We start from the raw sequence: 21,277 nt of genomic DNA, 5'->3' as shown, positions 1-21,277 counted from the left end.
GTGCAGCTCTTTAACTTACCTAAAAGGGAGGGCGGAGAGAAGACAAGGAAGGTGAATGAGGTGTTCCAATGTGAAATGCCGGAAACACAGAAACACAGACGACACACAACAAGAGGTGGCAATCTATTCATTAATTGCATTTAATCAATGAGCTCATTATCACTCATGCATTGTCCAACAGGTGTTGAAATAATGGGATTAAAAGGGGAGATCCCTTCAGAAAGACAGAAACAATAGCAAAGACAAAAAACACTTTTGGAATCTGCTTTTAGTCAACACATAAGGAAAGGGTGCACCGGTCCTGGAAATACTGCAATACCAGGTCAATGCGTGGAGTGGACAGAGCAAGCTCTATTTCCATCTCCCTGTTCTAAAAATCCATTTAATATATGGTCCCCAGATAGGGGACGTATCAGATATTAAACTGATAAGAACAGATACTACACTTGATCTTAGCCAAAAGGCCGAGAAGCGATAACCCGAACGGGCCGCGCGTTGCCCGAGCCTGCCCGATACTGCTGTTCAGCCCTTGCAGCGATTCAGCCTACTTCTAGGCAATTCCATGGGGCCCTGCAGGCTCACACACTCACAGCTACACGGGAGGTGAATAAAGGCCGGAGAGGAAGCCAGACAGGATTTGCTTCTTTTGCTTGCACCACAATGCAGTGCTGAAAGAGGAGGAATCTAGGAATCTACATAAAAACGCCTTCCTGGCAACGCCCAAATGCCCTGCTGCCATGCAGATAAACACTGGCAGCGGCTGCAAGTGCATGCCCACAGCCACCCCTTGTTCCTTCACACCTTGTATCAGCTGTAATCCAGTCCAGTCCAGTGCTGCCTGCTGAGCAGCACTGACCAACACTGCCTGGGCCCAGGCTTTTATCTCTGAGGCCCCATTATGATGTCAGAAAGCTGGCTCTGGAATCCTGAGGGCTCCACTATGACACGTGCAAAGTTCCGTCTGAACTTTATATAAGACGGTGAGGCTCAGTCAGTCACTCAGTGTTGCCTGAGAGGGCAACACTGCAACAGCCGGCCGCCAGGCTGTCTTTTTTTTGCACAGCTAGTTGCCTCCAGGAGGCCACAAGAGGGAGACAAGGGACTGCAAAATGGAAAATAGGCATCCACCAACTTTACAGACAACTTCTCCTTGCTCCTACAACCTCCATCCTTGCACAGTTTGTTATTCTTCTAGGTAACATAGTAACAAATCCAAATTGCTGCTCTCTTTGTAGGCAAGCAAGGCTTTGTTGCAACTGCAATTCTTACTTCTTCTTGAAATGTAGGGACGACAGTACATTCCATCACATCCATCTAGTGTACACAGGTAGGTCCATTGTGGCGGGCAGGCGAGCGGGCGGGCTGCTTTATTGGCTGTTTGCTGTTCCCCTACTCCACTCCACTATTTGACTGTTGTGCTGCATCAATCAATCAATCAATCAATCAATCAATCAATCAATCAATCAGTGGCTGGCTCAGGTGCAGCTCTTTAACTTACCTAAAAGGGAGGGCGGAGAGAAGACAAGGAAGGTGAATGAGGTGTTCCAATGTGAAATGCCGGAAACACAGAAACACAGACGACACACAACAAGAGGTGGCAATCTATTCATTAATTGCATTTAATCAATGAGCTCATTATCACTCATGCATTGTCCAACAGGTGTTGAAATAATGGGATTAAAAGGGGAGATCCCTTCAGAAAGACAGAAACAATAGCAAAGACAAAAAACACTTTTGGAATCTGCTTTTAGTCAACACATAAGGAAAGGGTGCACCGGTCCTGGAAATACTGCAATACCAGGTCAATGCGTGGAGTGGACAGAGCAAGCTCTATTTCCATCTCCCTGTTCTAAAAATCCATTTAATATATGGTCCCCAGATAGGGGACGTATCAGATATTAAACTGATAAGAACAGATACTACACTTGATCTTAGCCAAAAGGCCGAGAAGCGATAACCCGAACGGGCCGCGCGTTGCCCGAGCCTGCCCGATACTGCTGTTCAGCCCTTGCAGCGATTCAGCCTACTTCTAGGCAATTCCATGGGGCCCTGCAGGCTCACACACTCACAGCTACACGGGAGGTGAATAAAGGCCGGAGAGGAAGCCAGACAGGATTTGCTTCTTTTGCTTGCACCACAATGCAGTGCTGAAAGAGGAGGAATCTACATAAAAACGCCTTCCTGGCAACGCCCAAATGCCCTGCTGCCATGCAGATAAACACTGGCAGCGGCAGCAAGTGCATGCCCACAGCCACCCCTTGTTCCTTCACACCTTGTATCAGCTGTAATCCAGTCCAGTCCAGTGCTGCCTGCTGAGCAGCACTGACCAACACTGCCTGGGCCCAGGCTTTTATCTCTGAGGCCCCATTATGATGTCAGAAAGCTGGCTCTGGAATCCTGAGGGCTCCACTATGACACGTGCAAAGTTCCGTCTGAACTTTATATAAGACGGTGAGGCTCAGTCAGTCACTCAGTGTTGCCTGAGAGGGCAACACTGCAACAGCCGGCCGCCAGGCTGTCTTTTTTTTGCACAGCTAGTTGCCTCCAGGAGGCCACAAGAGGGAGACAAGGGACTGCAAAATGGAAAATAGGCATCCACCAACTTTACAGACAACTTCTCCTTGCTCCTACAACCTCCATCCTTGCACAGTTTGTTATTCTTCTAGGTAACATAGTAACAAATCCAAATTGCTGCTCTCTTTGTAGGCAAGCAAGGCTTTGTTGCAACTGCAATTCTTACTTCTTCTTGAAATGTAGGGACGACAGTACATTCCATCACATCCATCTAGTGTACACAGGTAGGTCCATTGTGGCGGGCAGGCGAGCGGGCGGGCTGCTTTATTGGCTGTTTGCTGTTCCCCTACTCCACTCCACTATTTGACTGTTGTGCTGCATCAATCAATCAATCAATCAATCAATCAATCAATCAATCAATCAATCAATCAATCACATCAGTGGCTGGCTCAGGTGCAGCTCTTTAACTTACCTAAAAGGGAGGGCGGAGAGAAGACAAGGAAGGTGAATGAGGTGTTCCAATGTGAAATGCCGGAAACACAGAAACACAGACGACACACAACAAGAGGTGGCAATCTATTCATTAATTGCATTTAATCAATGAGCTCATTATCACTCATGCATTGTCCAACAGGTGTTGAAATAATGGGATTAAAAGGGGAGATCCCTTCAGAAAGACAGAAACAATAGCAAAGACAAAAAACACTTTTGGAATCTGCTTTTAGTCAACACATAAGGAAAGGGTGCACCGGTCCTGGAAATACTGCAATACCAGGTCAATGCGTGGAGTGGACAGAGCAAGCTCTATTTCCATCTCCCTGTTCTAAAAATCCATTTAATATATGGTCCCCAGATAGGGGACGTATCAGATATTAAACTGATAAGAACAGATACTACACTTGATCTTAGCCAAAAGGCCGAGAAGCGATAACCCGAACGGGCCGCGCGTTGCCCGAGCCTGCCCGATACTGCTGTTCAGCCCTTGCAGCGATTCAGCCTACTTCTAGGCAATTCCATGGGGCCCTGCAGGCTCACACACTCACAGCTACACGGGAGGTGAATAAAGGCCGGAGAGGAAGCCAGACAGGATTTGCTTCTTTTGCTTGCACCACAATGCAGTGCTGAAAGAGGAGGAATCTACATAAAAACGCCTTCCTGGCAACGCCCAAATGCCCTGCTGCCATGCAGATAAACACTGGCAGCGGCAGCAAGTGCATGCCCACAGCCACCCCTTGTTCCTTCACACCTTGTATCAGCTGTAATCCAGTCCAGTCCAGTGCTGCCTGCTGAGCAGCACTGACCAACACTGCCTGGGCCCAGGCTTTTATCTCTGAGGCCCCATTATGATGTCAGAAAGCTGGCTCTGGAATCCTGAGGGCTCCACTATGACACGTGCAAAGTTCCGTCTGAACTTTATATAAGACGGTGAGGCTCAGTCAGTCACTCAGTGTTGCCTGAGAGGGCAACACTGCAACAGCCGGCCGCCAGGCTGTCTTTTTTTTGCACAGCTAGTTGCCTCCAGGAGGCCACAAGAGGGAGACAAGGGACTGCAAAATGGAAAATAGGCATCCACCAACTTTACAGACAACTTCTCCCTTGCTCCTACAACCTCCATCCTTGCACAGTTTGTTATTCTTCTAGGTAACATAGTAACAAATCCAAATTGCTGCTCTCTTTGTAGGCAAGCAAGGCTTTGTTGCAACTGCAATTCTTACTTCTTCTTGAAATGTAGGGACGACAGTACATTCCATCACATCCATCTAGTGTACACAGGTAGGTCCATTGTGGCGGGCAGGCGAGCGGGCGGGCTGCTTTATTGGCTGTTTGCTGTTCCCCTACTCCACTCCACTATTTGACTGTTGTGCTGCATCAATCAATCAAATCAATCAATCAATCAATCAGTGGCTGGCTCAGGTGCAGCTCTTTAACTTACCTAAAAGGGAGGGCGGAGAGAAGACAAGGAAGGTGAATGAGGTGTTCCAAATGTGAAATGCCGGAAACACAGAAACACAGACGACACACAACAAGAGGTGGCAATCTATTCATTAATTGCATTTAATCAATGAGCTCATTATCACTCATGCATTGTCCAACAGGTGTTGAAATAATGGGATTAAAAGGGGAGATCCCTTCAGAAAGACAGAAACAATAGCAAAGACAAAAACACTTTTGGAATCTGCTTTTAGTCAACACATAAGGAAAGGGTGCACCGGTCCTGGAAATACTGCAATACCAGGTCAATGCGTGGAGTGGACAGAGCAAGCTCTATTTCCATCTCCCTGTTCTAAAAATCCATTTAATATATGGTCCCCAGATAGGGGACGTATCAGATATTAAACTGATAAGAACAGATACTACACTTGATCTTAGCCAAAGGCCGAGAAGCGATAACCCGAACGGGCCGCGCGTTGCCCGAGCCTGCCCGATACTGCTGTTCAGCCCTTGCAGCGATTCAGCCTACTTCTAGGCAATTCCATGGGGCCCTGCAGGCTCACACACTCACAGCTACACGGGAGGTGAATAAAGCCGGAGAGGAAGCCAGACAGGATTTGCTTCTTTTGCTTGCACCACAATGCAGTGCTGAAAGAGGAGGAATCTACATAAAAACGCCTTCCTGGCAACGCCCAAATGCCCTGCTGCCATGCAGATAAACACTGGCAGCGGCAGCAAGTGCATGCCCACAGCCACCCCTTGTTCCTTCACACCTTGTATCAGCTGTAATCCAGTCCAGTCCAGTGCTGCCTGCTGAGCAGCACTGACCAACACTGCCTGGGCCCAGGCTTTTATCTCTGAGGCCCCATTATGATGTCAGAAAGCTGGCTCTGGAATCCTGAGGGCTCCACTATGACACGTGCAAAGTTCCGTCTGAACTTTATATAAGACGGTGAGGCTCAGTCAGTCACTCAGTGTTGCCTGAGAGGGCAACACTGCAACAGCCGGCCGCCAGGCTGTCTTTTTTTTGCACAGCTAGTTGCCTCCAGGAGGCCACAAGAGGGAGACAAGGGACTGCAAAATGGAAAATAGGCATCCACCAACTTTACAGACAACTTCTCCTTGCTCCTACAACCTCCATCCTTGCACAGTTTGTTATTCTTCTAGGTAACATAGTAACAAATCCAAATTGCTGCTCTCTTTGTAGGCAAGCAAGGCTTTGTTGCAACTGCAATTCTTACTTCTTCTTGAAATGTAGGGACGACAGTACATTCCATCACATCCATCTAGTGTACACAGGTAGGTCCATTGTGGCGGGCAGGCGAGCGGGCGGGCTGCTTTATTGGCTGTTGCTGTTCCCCTACTCCACTCCACTATTTGACTGTTGTGCTGCATCAATCAATCAATCAATCAATCAATCAATCAATCAATCAATCAGTGGCTGGCTCAGGTGCAGCTCTTTAACTTACCTAAAAGGGAGGGCGGAGAGAAGACAAGGAAGGTGAATGAGGTGTTCCAATGTGAAATGCCGGAAACACAGAAACACAGACGACACACAACAAGAGGTGGCAATCTATTCATTAATTGCATTTAATCAATGAGCTCATTATCACTCATGCATTGTCCAACAGGTGTTGAAATAATGGGATTAAAAGGGGAGATCCCTTCAGAAAGACAGAAACAATAGCAAAGACAAAAAACACTTTTGGAATCTGCTTTTAGTCAACACATAAGAAAGGGTGCACCGGTCCTGGAAATACTGCAATACCAGGTCAATGCGTGGAGTGGACAGAGCAAGCTCTATTTCCATCTCCCTGTTCTAAAAATCCATTTAATATATGGTCCCCAGATAGGGGACGTATCAGATATTAAACTGATAAGAACAGATACTACACTTGATCTTAGCCAAAAGGCCGAGAAGCGATAACCCGAACGGCGCGCGTTGCCCGAGCCTGCTCGATACTGCTGTTCAGCCCTTGCAGCGATTCAGCCTACTTCTAGGCAATTCCATGGGGCCCTGCAGGCTCACACACTCACAGCTACACGGGAGGTGAATAAAGGCCGGAGAGGAAGCCAGACAGGATTTGCTTCTTTTGCTTGCACCACAATGCAGTGCTGAAAGAGGAGGAATCTACATAAAAACGCCTTCCTGGCAACGCCCAAATGCCCTGCTGCCATGCAGATAAACACTGGCAGTGGCAGCAAGTGCATGCCCACAGCCACCCTTGTTCCTTCACACCTTGTATCAGCTGTAATCCAGTCCAGTCCAGTGCTGCCTGCTGAGCAGCACTGACCAACACTGCCTGGGCCCAGGCTTTTATCTCTGAGGCCCCATATGATGTCAGAAAGCTGGCTCTGGAATCCTGAGGGCTCCACTATGACACGTGCAAAGTTCCGTCTGAACTTTATATAAGACGGTGAGGCTCAGTCAGTCACTCAGTGTTGCCTGAGAGGGCAACACTGCAACAGCCGGCCGCCAGGCTGTCTTTTTTTTGCACAGCTAGTTGCCTCCAGGAGGCCACAAGAGGGAGACAAGGGACTGCAAAATGGAAAATAGGCATCCACCAACTTTACAGACAACTTCTCCTTGCTCCTACAACCTCCATCCTTGCACAGTTTGTTATTCTTCTAGGTAACATAGTAACAAATCCAAATTGCTGCTCTCTTTGTAGGCAAGCAAGGCTTTGTTGCAACTGCAATTCTTACTTCTTCTTGAAATGTAGGGACGACAGTACATTCCATCACATCCATCTAGTGTATACAGGTAGGTCCATTGTGGCGGGCAGGCGAGCGGGCGGGCTGCTTTATTGGCTGTTTGCTGTTCCCCTACTCCACTCCACTATTTGACTGTTGTGCTGCATCAATCAATCAATCAATCAATCAATCAATCAATCAATCAATCAATCAGTGGCTGGCTCAGGTGCAGCTCTTTAACTTACCTAAAAGGGAGGGCGGAGAGAAGACAAGGAAGGTGAATGAGGTGTTCCAATGTGAAATGCCGGAAACACAGAAACACAGACGACACACAACAAGAGGTGGCAATCTATTCATTAATTGCATTTAATCAATGAGCTCATTATCACTCATGCATTGTCCAACAGGTGTTGGAATAATGGGATTAAAAGGGGAGATCCCTTCAGAAAGACAGAAACAATAGCAAAGACAAAAACACTTTTGGAATCTGCTTTTAGTCAACACATAAGGAAAGGGTGCACCGGTCCTGGAAATACTGCAATACCAGGTCAATGCGTGGAGTGGACAGAGCAAGCTCTATTTCCATCTCCCTGTTCTAAAAATCCATTTAATATATGGTCCCCAGATAGGGGACGTATCAGATATTAAACTGATAAGAACAGATACTACACTTGATCTTAGCCAAAAGGCCGAGAAGCGATAACCCGAACGGGCCGCGCGTTGCCCGAGCCTGCCCGATACTGCTGTTCAGCCCTTGCAGCGATTCAGCCTACTTCTAGGCAATTCCATGGGGCCCTGCAGGCTCACACACTCACAGCTACACGGGAGGTGAATAAAGGCCGGAGAGGAAGCCAGACAGGATTTGCTTCTTTTGCTTGCACCACAATGCAGTGCTGAAAGAGGAGGAATCTACATAAAAACGCCTTCCTGGCAACGCCCAAATGCCCTGCTGCCATGCAGATAAACACTGGCAGCGGCAGCAAGTGCATGCCCACAGCCACCCCTTGTTCCTTCACACCTTGTATCAGCTGTAATCCAGTCCAGTCCAGTGCTGCCTGCTGAGCAGCACTGACCAACACTGCCTGGGCCCAGGCTTTTATCTCTGAGGCCCCATTATGATGTCAGAAAGCTGGCTCTGGAATCCTGAGGGCTCCACTATGACACGTGCAAAGTTCCGTCTGAACTTTATATAAGACGGTGAGGCTCAGTCAGTCACTCAGTGTTGCCTGAGAGGGCAAAACTGCAACAGCGGCCGCCAGGCTGTCTTTTTTTTGCACAGCTAGTTGCCTCCAGGAGGCCACAAGAGGGAGACAAGGGACTGCAAAATGGAAAATAGGCATCCACCAACTTTACAGACAACTTCTCCTTGCTCCTACAACCTCCATCCTTGCACAGTTTGTTATTCTTCTAGGTAACATAGTAACAAATCCAAATTGCTGCTCTCTTTGTAGGCAAGCAAGGCTTTGTTGCAACTGCAATTCTTACTTCTTCTTGAAATGTAGGGACGACAGTACATTCCATCACATCCATCTAGTGTATACAGGTAGGTCCATTGTGGCGGGCAGGCGAGCGGGCGGGCTGCTTTATTGGCTGTTTGCTGTTCCCCTACTCCACTCCACTATTTGACTGTTGTGCTGCATTAATCAATCAATCAATCAATCAATCAATCAATCAATCAATCAATCAGTGGCTGGCTCAGGTGCAGCTCTTTAACTTACCTAAAAGGGAGGGCGGAGAGAAGACAAGGAAGGTGAATGAGGTGTTCCAATGTGAAATGCCGGAAACACAGAAACACAGACGACACACAACAAGAGGTGGCAATCTATTCATTAATTGCATTTAATCAATGAGCTCATTATCACTCATGCATTGTCCAACAGGTGTTGAAATAATGGGATTAAAAGGGGAGATCCCTTCAGAAAGACAGAAACAATAGCAAAGACAAAAAACACTTTTGGAATCTGCTTTTAGTCAACACATAAGGAAAGGGTGCACCGGTCCTGGAAATACTGCAATACCAGGTCAATGCGTGGAGTGGACAGAGCAAGCTCTATTTCCATCTCCCTGTTCTAAAAATCCATTTAATATATGGTCCCCAGATAGGGGACGTATCAGATATTAAACTGATAAGAACAGATACTACACTTGATCTTAGCCAAAAGGCCGAGAAGCGATAACCCGAACGGGCCGCGCGTTGCCCGAGCCTGCCCGATACTGCTGTTCAGCCCTTGCAGCGATTCAGCCTACTTCTAGGCAATTCCATGGGGCCCTGCAGGCTCACACACTCACAGCTACACGGGAGGTGAATAAAGGCCGGAGAGGAAGCCAGACAGGATTTGCTTCTTTTGCTTGCACCACAATGCAGTGCTGAAAGAGGAGGAATCTACATAAAAACGCCTTCCTGGCAACGCCCAAATGCCCTGCTGCCATGCAGATAAACACTGGCAGCGGCAGCAAGTGCATGCCCACAGCCACCCCTTGTTCCTTCACACCTTGTATCAGCTGTAATCCAGTCCAGTCCAGTGCTGCCTGCTGAGCAGCACTGACCAACACTGCCTGGGCCCAGGCTTTTATCTCTGAGGCCCCATTATGATGTCAGAAAGCTGGCTCTGGAATCCTGAGGGCTCCACTATGACACGTGCAAAGTTCCGTCTGAACTTTATATAAGACGGTGAGGCTCAGTCAGTCACTCAGTGTTGCCTGAGAGGGCAACACTGCAACAGCCGGCCGCCAGGCTGTCTTTTTTTTGCACAGCTAGTTGCCTCCAGGAGGCCACAAGAGGGAGACAAGGGACTGCAAAATGGAAAATAGGCATCCACCAACTTTACAGACAACTTCTCCTTGCTCCTACAACCTCCATCCTTGCACAGTTTGTTATTCTTCTAGGTAACATAGTAACAAATCCAAATTGCTGCTCTCTTTGTAGGCAAGCAAGGCTTTGTTGCAACTGCAATTCTTACTTCTTCTTGAAATGTAGGGACGACAGTACATTCCATCACATCCATCTAGTGTACACAGGTAGGTCCATTGTGGCGGGCAGGCGAGCGGGCGGGCTGCTTTATTGGCTGTTTGCTGTTCCCCTACTCCACTCCACTATTTGACTGTTGTGCTGCATCAATCAATCAATCAATCAATCAATCAATCAATCAATCAATCAATCAGTGGCTGGCTCAGGTGCAGCTCTTTAACTTACCTAAAAGGGAGGGCGGAGAGAAGACAAGGAAGGTGAATGAGGTGTTCCAATGTGAAATGCCGGAAACACAGAAACACAGACGACACACAACAAGAGGTGGCAATCTATTCATTAATTGCATTTAATCAATGAGCTCATTATCACTTATGCATTGTCCAACAGGTGTTGAAATAATGGGATTAAAAGGGGAGATCCCTTCAGAAAGACAGAAACAATAGCAAAGACAAAAAACACTTTTGGAATCTGCTTTTAGTCAACACATAAGGAAAGGGTGCACCGGTCCTGGAAATACTGCAATACCAGGTCAATGCGTGGAGTGGACAGAGCAAGCTCTATTTCCATCTCCCTGTTCTAAAAATCCATTTAATATATGGTCCCCAGATAGGGGACGTATCAGATATTAAACTGATAAGAACAGATACTACACTTGATCTTAGCCAAAAGGCCGAGAAGCGATAACCCGAACGGGCCGCGCGTTGCCCGAGCCTGCCCGATACTGCTGTTCAGCCCTTGCAGCGATTCAGCCTACTTCTAGGCAATTCCATGGGGCCCTGCAGGCTCACACACTCACAGCTACACGGGAGGTGAATAAAGGCCGGAGAGGAAGCCAGACAGGATTTGCTTCTTTTGCTTGCACCACAATGCAGTGCTGAAAGAGGAGGAATCTACATAAAAACGCCTTCCTGGCAACGCCCAAATGCCCTGCTGCCATGCAGATAAACACTGGCAGCGGCAGCAAGTGCATGCCCACAGCCACCCCTTGTTCCTTCACACCTTGTATCAGCTGTAATCCAGTCCAGTCCAGTGCTGCCTGCTGAGCAGCACTGACCAACACTGCCTGGGCCCAGGCTTTTATCTCTGAGGCCCCATTATGATGTCAGAAAGCTGGCTCTGGAATCCTGAGGGCTCCACTATGACACGTGCAAAGTTCCGTCTGAACTTTATATAAGACGGTGAGGCTCAGTCAGTCACTCAGTGTTGCCTGAGAGGGCAACACTGCAACAGCCGGCCGCCAGGCTGTCTTTTTTTTGCACAGCTAGTTGCCTCCAGGAGGCCACAAGAGGGAGACAAGGGACTGCAAAATGGAAAATAGGCATCCACCAACTTTACAGACAACTTCTCCTTGCTCCTACAACCTCCATCCTTGCACAGTTTGTTATTCTTCTAGGTAACATAGTAACAAATCCAAATTGCTGCTCTCTTTGTAGGCAAGCAAGGCTTTGTTGCAACTGCAATTCTTACTTCTTCTTGAAATGTAGGGACGACAGTACATTCCATCACATCCATCTAGTGTACACAGGTAGGTCCATTGTGGCGGGCAGGCGAGCGGGCGGGCTGCTTTATTGGCTGTTTGCTGTTCCCCTACTCCACTCCACTATTTGACTGTTGTGCTGCATCAATCAATCAATCAATCAATCAATCAATCAATCAATCAATCAATCAATCAGTGGCTGGCTCAGGTGCAGCTCTTTAACTTACCTAAAAGGGAGGGCGGAGAGAAGACAAGGAAGGTGAATGAGGTGTTCCAATGTGAAATGCCGGAAACACAGAAACACAGACGACACACAACAAGAGGTGGCAATCTATTCATTAATTGCATTTAATCAATGAGCTCATTATCACTCATGCATTGTCCAACAGGTGTTGAAATAATGGGATTAAAAGGGGAGATCCCTTCAGAAAGACAGAAACAATAGCAAAGACAAAAAACACTTTTGGAATCTGCTTTTAGTCAACACATAAGGAAAGGGTGCACCGGTCCTGGAAATACTGCAATACCAGGTCAATGCGTGGAGTGGACAGAGCAAGCTCTATTTCCATCTCCCTGTTCTAAAAATCCATTTAATATATGGTCCCCAGATAGGGGACGTATCAGATATTAAACTGATAAGAACAGATACTACACTTGATCTTAGCCAAAAGGCCGAGAAGCGATAACCCGAACGGGCCGCGCGTTGCCCGAGCCTGCCCGATACTGCTGTTCAGCCCTTGCAGCGATTCAGCCTACTTCTAGGCAATTCCATGGGGCCCTGCAGGCTCACACACTCACAGCTACACGGGAGGTGAATAAAGGCCGGAGAGGAAGCCAGACAGGATTTGCTTCTTTTGCTTGCACCACAATGCAGTGCTGAAAGACGAGGAATCTACATAAAAACGCCTTCCTGGCAACGCCCAAATGCCCTGCTGCCATGCAGATAAACACTGGCAGCGGCAGCAAGTGCATGCCCACAGCCACCCCTTGTTCCTTCACACCTTGTATCAGCTGTAATCCAGTCCAGTCCAGTGCTGCCTGCTGAGCAGCACTGACCAACACTGCCTGGGCCCAGGCTTTTATCTCTGAGGCCCCATTATGATGTCAGAAAGCTGGCTCTGGAATCCTGAGGGCTCCACTATGACACGTGCAAAGTTCCGTCTGAACTTTATATAAGACGGTGAGGCTCAGTCAGTCACTCAGTGTTGCCTGAGAGGGCAACACTGCAACAGCCGGCCGCCAGGCTGTCTTTTTTTTGCACAGCTAGTTGCCTCCAGGAGGCCACAAGAGGGAGACAAGGGACTGCAAAATGGAAAATAGGCATCCACCAACTTTACAGACAACTTCTCCTTGCTCCTACAACCTCCATCCTTGCACAGTTTGTTATTCTTCTAGGTAACATAGTAACAAATCCAAATTGCTGCTCTCTTTGTAGGCAAGCAAGGCTTTGTTGCAACTGCAATTCTTACTTCTTCTTGAAATGTAGGGACGACAGTACATTCCATCACATCCATCTAGTGTACACAGGTAGGTCCATTGTGGCGGGCAGGCGAGCGGGCGGGCTGCTTTATTGGCTGTTTGCTGTTCCCCTACTCCACTCCACTATTTGACTGTTGTGCTGCATCAATCAATCAATCAATCAATCAATCAATCAATCAGTGGCTGGCTCAGGTGCAGCTCTTTAACTTACCTAAAAGGGAGGGCGGAGAGAAGACAAGGAAGGTGAATGAGGTGTTCCAATGTGAAATGCCGGAAACACAGAAACACAGACGACACACAACAAGAGGTGGCAATCTATTCATTAATTGCATTTAATCAATGAGCTCATTATCACTCATGCATTGTCCAACAGGTGTTGAAATAATGGGATTAAAAGGGGAGATCCCTTCAGAAAGACAGAAACAATAGCAAAGACAAAAAACACTTTTGGAATCTGCTTTTAGTCAACACATAAGGAAAGGGTGCACCGGTCCTGGAAATACTGCAATACCAGGTCAATGCGTGGAGTGGACAGAGCAAGCTCTATTTCCATCTCCCTGTTCTAAAAATCCATTTAATATATGGTCCCCAGATAGGGGACGTATCAGATATTAAACTGATAAGAACAGATACTACACTTGATCTTAGCCAAAAGGCCGAGAAGCGATAACCCGAACGGGCCGCGCGTTGCCCGAGCCTGCCCGATACTGCTGTTCAGCCCTTGCAGCGATTCAGCCTACTTCTAGGCAATTCCATGGGGCCCTGCAGGCTCACACACTCACAGCTACACGGGAGGTGAATAAAGGCCGGAGAGGAAGCCAGACAGGATTTGCTTCTTTTGCTTGCACCACAATGCAGTGCTGAAAGAGGAGGAATCTACATAAAAACGCCTTCCTGGCAACGCCCAAATGCCCTGCTGCCATGCAGATAAACACTGGCAGCGGCAGCAAGTGCATGCCCACAGCCACCCCTTGTTCCTTCACACCTTGTATCAGCTGTAATCCAGTCCAGTCCAGTGCTGCCTGCTGAGCAGCACTGACCAACACTGCCTGGGCCCAGGCTTTTATCTCTGAGGCCCCATTATGATGTCAGAAAGCTGGCTCTGGAATCCTGAGGGCTCCACTATGACACGTGCAAAGTTCCGTCTGAACTTTATATAAGACGGTGAGGCTCAGTCAGTCACTCAGTGTTGCCTGAGAGGGCAACACTGCAACAGCCGGCCGCCAGGCTGTCTTTTTTTTGCACAGCTAGTTGCCTCCAGGAGGCCACAAGAGGGAGACAAGGGACTGCAAAATGGAAAATAGGCATCCACCAACTTTACAGACAACTTCTCCTTGCTCCTACAACCTCCATCCTTGCACAGTTTGTTATTCTTCTAGGTAACATAGTAACAAATCCAAATTGCTGCTCTCTTTGTAGGCAAGCAAGGCTTTGTTGCAACTGCAATTCTTACTTCTTCTTGAAATGTAGGGACGACAGTACATTCCATCACATCCATCTAGTGTACACAGGTAGGTCCATTGTGGCGGGCAGGCGAGCGGGCGGGCTGCTTTATTGGCTGTTTGCTGTTCCCCTACTCCACTCCACTATTTGACTGTTGTGCTGCATCAATCAATCAATCAATCAATCAATCAATCAATCAATCAATCAATCAATCAGTGGCTGGCTCAGGTGCAGCTCTTTAACTTACCTAAAAGGGAGGGCGGAGAGAAGACAAGGAAGGTGAATGAGGTGTTCCAATGTGAAATGCCGGAAACACAGAAACACAGACGACACACAACAAGAGGTGGCAATCTATTCATTAATTGCATTTAATCAATGAGCTCATTATCACTCATGCATTGTCCAACAGGTGTTGAAATAATGGGATTAAAAGGGGAGATCCCTTCAGAAAGACAGAAACAATAGCAAAGACAAAAAACACTTTTGGAATCTGCTTTTAGTCAACACATAAGGAAAGGGTGCACCGGTCCTGGAAATACTGCAATACCAGGTCAATGCGTGGAGTGGACAGAGCAAGCTCTATTTCCATCTCCCTGTTCTAAAAATCCATTTAATATATGGTCCCCAGATAGGGGACGTATCAGATATTAAACTGATAAGAACAGATACTACACTTGATCTTAGCCAAAAGGCCGAGAAGCGATAACCCGAACGGGCCGCGCGTTGCCCGAGCCTGCCCGATACTGCTGTTCAGCCCTTGCAGCGATTCAGCCTACTTCTAGGCAATTCCATGGGGCCCTGCAGGCTCACACACTCACAGCTACACGGGAGGTGAATAAAGGCCGGAGAGGAAGCCAGACAGGATTTGCTTCTTTTGCTTGCACCACAATGCAGTGCTGAAAGAGGAGGAATCTACATAAAAACGCCTTCCTGGCAACGCCCAAATGCCCTGCTGCCATGCAGATAAACACTGGCAGCGGCAGCAAGTGCATGCCCACAGCCACCCCTTGTTCCTTCACACCTTGTATCAGCTGTAATCCAGTCCAGTCCAGTGCTGCCTGCTGAGCAGCACTGACCAACACTGCCTGGGCCCAGGCTTTTATCTCTGAGGCCCCATTATGATGTCAGAAAGCTGGCTCTGGAATCCTGAGGGCTCCACTATGACACGTGCAAAGTTCCGTCTGAACTTTATATAAGACGGTGAGGCTCAGTCAGTCACTCAGTGTTGCCTGAGAGGGCAACACTGCAACAGCCGGCCGCCAGGCTGTCTTTTTTTTGCACAGCTAGTTGCCTCCAGGAGGCCACAAGAGGGAGACAAGGGACTGCAAAATGGAAAATAGGCATCCACCAACTTTACAGACAACTTCTCCTTGCTCCTACAACCTCCATCCTTGCACAGTTTGTTATTCTTCTAGGTAACATAGTAACAAATCCAAATTGCTGCTCTCTTTGTAGGCAAGCAAGGCTTTGTTGCAACTGCAATTCTTACTTCTTCTTGAAATGTAGGGACGACAGTACATTCCATCACATCCATCTAGTGTACACAGGTAGGTCCATTGTGGCGGGCAGGCGAGCGGGCGGGCTGCTTTATTGGCTGTTTGCTGTTCCCCTACTCCACTCCACTATTTGACTGTTGTGCTGCATCAATCAATCAATCAATCAATCAATCAATCAATCAATCAATCAGTGGCTGGCTCAGGTGCAGCTCTTTAACTTACCTAAAAGGGAGGGCGGAGAGAAGACAAGGAAGGTGAATGAGGTGTTCCAATGTGAAATGCCGGAAACACAGAAACACAGACGACACACAACAAGAGGTGGCAATCTATTCATTAATTGCATTTAATCAATGAGCTCATTATCACTCATGCATTGTCCAACAGGTGTTGAAATAATGGGATTAAAAGGGGAGATCCCTTCAGAAAGACAGAAACAATAGCAAAGACAAAAAACACTTTTGGAATCTGCTTTTAGTCAACACATAAGGAAAGGGTGCACCGGTCCTGGAAATACTGCAATACCAGGTCAATGCGTGGAGTGGACAGAGCAAGCTCTATTTCCATCTCCCTGTTCTAAAAATCCATTTAATATATGGTCCCCAGATAGGGGACGTATCAGATATTAAACTGATAAGAACAGATACTACACTTGATCTTAGCCAAAAGGCCGAGAAGCGATAACCCGAACGGGCCGCGCGTTGCCCGAGCCTGCCCGATACTGCTGTTCAGCCCTTGCAGCGATTCAGCCTACTTCTAGGCAATTCCATGGGGCCCTGCAGGCTCACACACTCACAGCTACACGGGAGGTGAATAAAGGCCGGAGAGGAAGCCAGACAGGATTTGCTTCTTTTGCTTGCACCACAATGCAGTGCTGAAAGAGGAGGAATCTACATAAAAACGCCTTCCTGGCAACGCCCAAATGCCCTGCTGCCATGCAGATAAACACTGGCAGCGGCAGCAAGTGCATGCCCACAGCCACCCCTTGTTCCTTCACACCTTGTATCAGCTGTAATCCAGTCCAGTCCAGTGCTGCCTGCTGAGCAGCACTGACCAACACTGCCTGGGCCCAGGCTTTTATCTCTGAGGCCCCATTATGATGTCAGAAAGCTGGCTCTGGAATCCTGAGGGCTCCACTATGACACGTGCAAAGTTCCGTCTGAACTTTATATAAGACGGTGAGGCTCAGTCAGTCACTCAGTGTTGCCTGAGAGGGCAACACTGCAACAGCCGGCCGCCAGGCTGTCTTTTTTTTGCACAGCTAGTTGCCTCCAGGAGGCCACAAGAGGGAGACAAGGGACTGCAAAATGGAAAATAGGCATCCACCAACTTTACAGACAACTTCTCCTTGCTCCTACAACCTCCATCCTTGCACAGTTTGTTATTCTTCTAGGTAACATAGTAACAAATCCAAATTGCTGCTCTCTTTGTAGGCAAGCAAGGCTTTGTTGCAACTGCAATTCTTACTTCTTCTTGAAATGTAGGGACGACAGTACATTCCATCACATCCATCTAGTGTACACAGGTAGGTCCATTGTGGCGGGCAGGCGAGCGGGCGGGCTGCTTTATTGGCTGTTTGCTGTTCCCCTACTCCACTCCACTATTTGACTGTTGTGCTGCATCAATCAATCAATCAATCAATCAATCAATCAATCAATCAATCAATCAATCAATCAATCAATCAATCAATCAATCAATCAGTGGCTGGCTCAGGTGCAGCTCTTTAACTTACCTAAAAGGGAGGGCGGAGAGAAGACAAGGAAGGTGAATGAGGTGTTCCAATGTGAAATGCCGGAAACACAGAAACACAGACGACACACAACAAGAGGTGGCAATCTATTCATTAATTGCATTTAATCAATGAGCTCATTATCACTCATGCATTGTCCAACAGGTGTTGAAATAATGGGATTAAAAGGGGAGATCCCTTCAGAAAGACAGAAACAATAGCAAAGACAAAAAACACTTTTGGAATCTGCTTTTAGTCAACACATAAGGAAAGGGTGCACCGGTCCTGGAAATACTGCAATACCAGGTCAATGCGTGGAGTGGACAGAGCAAGCTCTATTTCCATCTCCCTGTTCTAAAAATCCATTTAATATATGGTCCCCAGATAGGGGACGTATCAGATATTAAACTGATAAGAACAGATACTACACTTGATCTTAGCCAAAAGGCCGAGAAGCGATAACCCGAACGGGCCGCGCGTTGCCCGAGCCTGCCCGATACTGCTGTTCAGCCCTTGCAGCGATTCAGCCTACTTCTAGGCAATTCCATGGGGCCCTGCAGGCTCACACACTCACAGCTACACGGGAGGTGAATAAAGGCCGGAGAGGAAGCCAGACAGGATTTGCTTCTTTTGCTTGCACCACAATGCAGTGCTGAAAGAGGAGGAATCTACATAAAAACGCCTTCCTGGCAACGCCCAAATGCCCTGCTGCCATGCAGATAAACACTGGCAGCGGCAGCAAGTGCATGCCCACAGCCACCCCTTGTTCCTTCACACCTTGTATCAGCTGTAATCCAGTCCAGTCCAGTGCTGCCTGCTGAGCAGCACTGACCAACACTGCCTGGGCCCAGGCTTTTATCTCTGAGGCCCCATTATGATGTCAGAAAGCTGGCTCTGGAATCCTGAGGGCTCCACTATGACACGTGCAAAGTTCCGTCTGAACTTTATATAAGACGGTGAGGCTCAGTCAGTCACTCAGTGTTGCCTGAGAGGGCAACACTGCAACAGCCGGCCGCCAGGCTGTCTTTTTTTTGCACAGCTAGTTGCCTCCAGGAGGCCACAAGAGGGAGACAAGGGACTGCAAAATGGAAAATAGGCATCCACCAACTTTACAGACAACTTCTCCTTGCTCCTACAACCTCCATCCTTGCACAGTTTGTTATTCTTCTAGGTAACATAGTAACAAATCCAAATTGCTGCTCTCTTTGTAGGCAAGCAAGGCTTTGTTGCAACTGCAATTCTTACTTCTTCTTGAAATGTAGGGACGACAGTACATTCCATCACATCCATCTAGTGTACACAGGTAGGTCCATTGTGGCGGGCAGGCGAGCGGGCGGGCTGCTTTATTGGCTGTTTGCTGTTCCCCTACTCCACTCCACTATTTGACTGTTGTGCTGCATCAATCAATCAATCAATCAATCAATCAATCAATCAATCAATCAATCAATCAATCAATCAATCAGTGGCTGGCTCAGGTGCAGCTCTTTAACTTACCTAAAAGGGAGGGCGGAGAGAAGACAAGGAAGGTGAATGAGGTGTTCCAATGTGAAATGCCGGGAACACAGAAACACAGACGACACACAACAAGAGGTGGCAATCTATTCATTAATTGCATTTAATCAATGAGCTCATTATCACTCATGCATTGTCCAACAGGTGTTGAAATAATGGGATTAAAAGGGGAGATCCCTTCAGAAAGACAGAAACAATAGCAAAGACAAAAAACACTTTTGGAATCTGCTTTTAGTCAACACATAAGGAAAGGGTGCACCGGTCCTGGAAATACTGCAATACCAGGTCAATGCGTGGAGTGGACAGAGCAAGCTCTATTTCCATCTCCCTGTTCTAAAAATCCATTTAATATATGGTCCCCAGATAGGGGACGTATCAGATATTAAACTGATAAGAACAGATACTACACTTGATCTTAGCCAAAAGGCCGAGAAGCGATAACCCGAACGGGCCGCGCGTTGCCCGAGCCTGCCCGATACTGCTGTTCAGCCCTTGCAGCGATTCAGCCTACTTCTAGGCAATTCCATGGGGCCCTGCAGGCTCACACACTCACAGCTACACGGGAGGTGAATAAAGGCCGGAGAGGAAGCCAGACAGGATTTGCTTCTTTTGCTTGCACCACAATGCAGTGCTGAAAGAGGAGGAATCTACATAAAAACGCCTTCCTGGCAACGCCCAAATGCCCTGCTGCCATGCAGATAAACACTGGCAGCGGCAGCAAGTGCATGCCCACAGCCACCCCTTGTTCCTTCACACCTTGTATCAGCTGTAATCCAGTCCAGTCCAGTGCTGCCTGCTGAGCAGCACTGACCAACACTGCCTGGGCCCAGGCTTTTATCTCTGAGGCCCCATTATGATGTCAGAAAGCTGGCTCTGGAATCCTGAGGGCTCCACTATGACACGTGCAAAGTTCCGTCTGAACTTTATATAAGACGGTGAGGCTCAGTCAGTCACTCAGTGTTGCCTGAGAGGGCAACACTGCAACAGCCGGCCGCCAGGCTGTCTTTTTTTTGCACAGCTAGTTGCCTCCAGGAGGCCACAAGAGGGAGACAAGGGACTGCAAAATGGAAAATAGGCATCCACCAACTTTACAGACAACTTCTCCTTGCTCCTACAACCTCCATCCTTGCACAGTTTGTTATTCTTCTAGGTAACATAGTAACAAATCCAAATTGCTGCTCTCTTTGTAGGCAAGCAAGGCTTTGTTGCAACTGCAATTCTTACTTCTTCTTGAAATGTAGGGACGACAGTACATTCCATCACATCCATCTAGTGTACACAGGTAGGTCCATTGTGGCGGGCAGGCGAGCGGGCGGGCTGCTTTATTGGCTGTTTGCTGTTCCCCTACTCCACTCCACTATTTGACTGTTGTGCTGCATCAATCAATCAATCAATCAATCAATCAATCAATCAATCAGTGGCTGGCTCAGGTGCAGCTCTTTAACTTACCTAAAAGGGAGGGCGGAGAGAAGACAAGGAAGGTGAATGAGGTGTTCCAATGTGAAATGCCGGAAACACAGAAACACAGACGACACACAACAAGAGGTGGCAATCTATTCATTAATTGCATTTAATCAATGAGCTCATTATCACTCATGCATTGTCCAACAGGTGTTGAAATAATGGGATTAAAAGGGGAGATCCCTTCAGAAAGACAGAAACAATAGCAAAGACAAAAAACACTTTTGGAATCTGCTTTTAGTCAACACATAAGGAAAGGGTGCACCGGTCCTGGAAATACTGCAATACCAGGTCAATGCGTGGAGTGGACAGAGCAAGCTCTATTTCCATCTCCCTGTTCTAAAAATCCATTTAATATATGGTCCCCAGATAGGGGACGTATCAGATATTAAACTGATAAGAACAGATACTACACTTGATCTTAGCCAAAAGGCCGAGAAGCGATAACCCGAACGGGCCGCGCGTTGCCCGAGCCTGCCCGATACTGCTGTTCAGCCCTTGCAGCGATTCAGCCTACTTCTAGGCAATTTCATGGGGCCCTGCAGGCTCACACACTCACAGCTACACGGGAGGTG

At 47.8% G+C, this 21,277-nt stretch overlaps 15 non-coding genes across 15 annotated transcripts; all 15 read right to left on the bottom strand.

Annotated features, from left to right (window-relative positions):
- Nucleotides 1-285: 285 nt before the first annotated feature.
- LOC142700898 (U2 spliceosomal RNA) lies at nt 286-476 on the bottom strand. Its single transcript, XR_012866767.1, has one exon. It is a non-coding gene; the product is annotated as a U2 spliceosomal RNA (small nuclear RNA).
- A 1,288-nt stretch (nt 477-1,764) lies between these two features.
- LOC142700897 (U2 spliceosomal RNA) lies at nt 1,765-1,955 on the bottom strand. The gene has a single exon (XR_012866766.1). It is a non-coding gene; the product is annotated as a U2 spliceosomal RNA (small nuclear RNA).
- Nucleotides 1,956-3,252: 1,297 nt separating this feature from the next.
- Nucleotides 3,253-3,443, bottom strand: LOC142700896 (U2 spliceosomal RNA). The gene has a single exon (XR_012866765.1). It is a non-coding gene; the product is annotated as a U2 spliceosomal RNA (small nuclear RNA).
- Nucleotides 3,444-4,713: 1,270 nt separating this feature from the next.
- LOC142700929 (U2 spliceosomal RNA) lies at nt 4,714-4,903 on the bottom strand. The gene has a single exon (XR_012866795.1). It is a non-coding gene; the product is annotated as a U2 spliceosomal RNA (small nuclear RNA).
- A 1,277-nt stretch (nt 4,904-6,180) lies between these two features.
- On the bottom strand, nt 6,181-6,371 carry LOC142700895 (U2 spliceosomal RNA). The gene has a single exon (XR_012866764.1). It is a non-coding gene; the product is annotated as a U2 spliceosomal RNA (small nuclear RNA).
- A 1,279-nt stretch (nt 6,372-7,650) lies between these two features.
- Nucleotides 7,651-7,841, bottom strand: LOC142700894 (U2 spliceosomal RNA). Its single transcript, XR_012866763.1, has one exon. It is a non-coding gene; the product is annotated as a U2 spliceosomal RNA (small nuclear RNA).
- A 1,283-nt stretch (nt 7,842-9,124) lies between these two features.
- Nucleotides 9,125-9,315, bottom strand: LOC142700893 (U2 spliceosomal RNA). Its single transcript, XR_012866762.1, has one exon. It is a non-coding gene; the product is annotated as a U2 spliceosomal RNA (small nuclear RNA).
- Nucleotides 9,316-10,599: 1,284 nt separating this feature from the next.
- LOC142700892 (U2 spliceosomal RNA) lies at nt 10,600-10,790 on the bottom strand. The gene has a single exon (XR_012866761.1). It is a non-coding gene; the product is annotated as a U2 spliceosomal RNA (small nuclear RNA).
- A 1,288-nt stretch (nt 10,791-12,078) lies between these two features.
- Nucleotides 12,079-12,269, bottom strand: LOC142700891 (U2 spliceosomal RNA). The gene has a single exon (XR_012866760.1). It is a non-coding gene; the product is annotated as a U2 spliceosomal RNA (small nuclear RNA).
- Nucleotides 12,270-13,541: 1,272 nt separating this feature from the next.
- Nucleotides 13,542-13,732, bottom strand: LOC142700890 (U2 spliceosomal RNA). The gene has a single exon (XR_012866759.1). It is a non-coding gene; the product is annotated as a U2 spliceosomal RNA (small nuclear RNA).
- Nucleotides 13,733-15,020: 1,288 nt separating this feature from the next.
- Nucleotides 15,021-15,211, bottom strand: LOC142700930 (U2 spliceosomal RNA). Its single transcript, XR_012866796.1, has one exon. It is a non-coding gene; the product is annotated as a U2 spliceosomal RNA (small nuclear RNA).
- A 1,280-nt stretch (nt 15,212-16,491) lies between these two features.
- On the bottom strand, nt 16,492-16,682 carry LOC142700925 (U2 spliceosomal RNA). The gene has a single exon (XR_012866791.1). It is a non-coding gene; the product is annotated as a U2 spliceosomal RNA (small nuclear RNA).
- Nucleotides 16,683-17,998: 1,316 nt separating this feature from the next.
- LOC142700913 (U2 spliceosomal RNA) lies at nt 17,999-18,189 on the bottom strand. The gene has a single exon (XR_012866780.1). It is a non-coding gene; the product is annotated as a U2 spliceosomal RNA (small nuclear RNA).
- Nucleotides 18,190-19,489: 1,300 nt separating this feature from the next.
- LOC142700901 (U2 spliceosomal RNA) lies at nt 19,490-19,680 on the bottom strand. The gene has a single exon (XR_012866769.1). It is a non-coding gene; the product is annotated as a U2 spliceosomal RNA (small nuclear RNA).
- Nucleotides 19,681-20,956: 1,276 nt separating this feature from the next.
- On the bottom strand, nt 20,957-21,147 carry LOC142700888 (U2 spliceosomal RNA). Its single transcript, XR_012866758.1, has one exon. It is a non-coding gene; the product is annotated as a U2 spliceosomal RNA (small nuclear RNA).
- Between the last annotated feature and the right edge of the window lie 130 nt (nt 21,148-21,277).

This window comes from Rhinoderma darwinii, unplaced genomic scaffold (assembly GCF_050947455.1).
Source record: "Rhinoderma darwinii isolate aRhiDar2 unplaced genomic scaffold, aRhiDar2.hap1 Scaffold_1982, whole genome shotgun sequence".
Taxonomy (NCBI): Eukaryota; Metazoa; Chordata; class Amphibia; order Anura; family Rhinodermatidae; genus Rhinoderma; species Rhinoderma darwinii.
The sequence above is the reverse complement of the archived record's forward strand: the minus strand, read 5'-3'. Positions and strand labels throughout refer to the sequence as shown.